Raw genomic sequence first — 750 nt, forward strand, 5'->3', positions numbered from 1 at the left:
TATTTTAATATACCTACAAGAAAATAATTATACCCTGTCGTCAAAATAGTTTTGTTGCAACTGTGTAGCTTCTGAACCACTACCTTTTCGCTTTGGGGGTACTCAGTATTTTTACTGCTTCATTTTCTCCCAATCTGAATCCTTCAGGACTGGGGGTGAGGGTCGGGGGGCACCTCAGAAATTCCTATTTGCCTGGGCAGAATTTTTCGAGTAGACATTAGTTTTGTCTTACGGCTTTCTTTGTACATATCCAGGGCAAAGACACATGAACAGGGCGGCCCTTCTGGAACCTGTGGAGTGCCTCAACCCCGGCACACATCTCCCAGGATATGCCCAGAGCTGGGAAGGGGTGTCTCCCTCTAGGGCAAGCCAGGTCCTCTGCAAACTTCCATTCCCGAGGTGGCGAGGATAAGAGAACACCAGACGCCGCGCAGGGTGGGAGGCCCCGCGAGGAGCCAGTGCGCCGTGTCTACCCGGCCAGCGCCACAAGTTGTTTGGAGAAAAAAAAAAAGGGAGGAGCGCGGCCCGGCAGGCAAAATCAAGCCGTACTTCTGGAAGTCACCTCCTCCCCGCCCCCGGTCACTCGTTCCCCATTCCTTCCACTTTGCCTACTGGAGGAATGACGCCCAAACCCGAACGTCCGTGCTCACACAGCCGGGTGGGTGAGCGCGCGGCCACCAACACCCACCGGGGCGACATCGCCACCGGGGCCAGGGCACCCCGGGTGGGAGACACAGCGGGGCTGGGAGG

The 750-nt window shown here is 56.3% G+C and overlaps 1 protein-coding gene across 1 annotated transcript in view; it reads left to right on the plus strand.

Annotated features, from left to right (window-relative positions):
* The first annotated feature begins 562 nt into the window (after positions 1-562).
* The window catches only part of THRB (thyroid hormone receptor, beta), a 287,111-nt gene continuing 286,923 nt past the window's right edge, over positions 563-750 (plus strand). The window contains exon 1 of the mRNA XM_006754655.2: positions 563-658. The gene's annotated coding sequence lies outside the window, so the exon portion shown is untranslated. The remainder of the gene's footprint in view (positions 659-750) is intronic.

This window comes from Myotis davidii, unplaced genomic scaffold, assembly GCF_000327345.1.
Source record: "Myotis davidii unplaced genomic scaffold, ASM32734v1 scaffold192, whole genome shotgun sequence".
Taxonomy (NCBI): Eukaryota; Metazoa; Chordata; class Mammalia; order Chiroptera; family Vespertilionidae; genus Myotis; species Myotis davidii.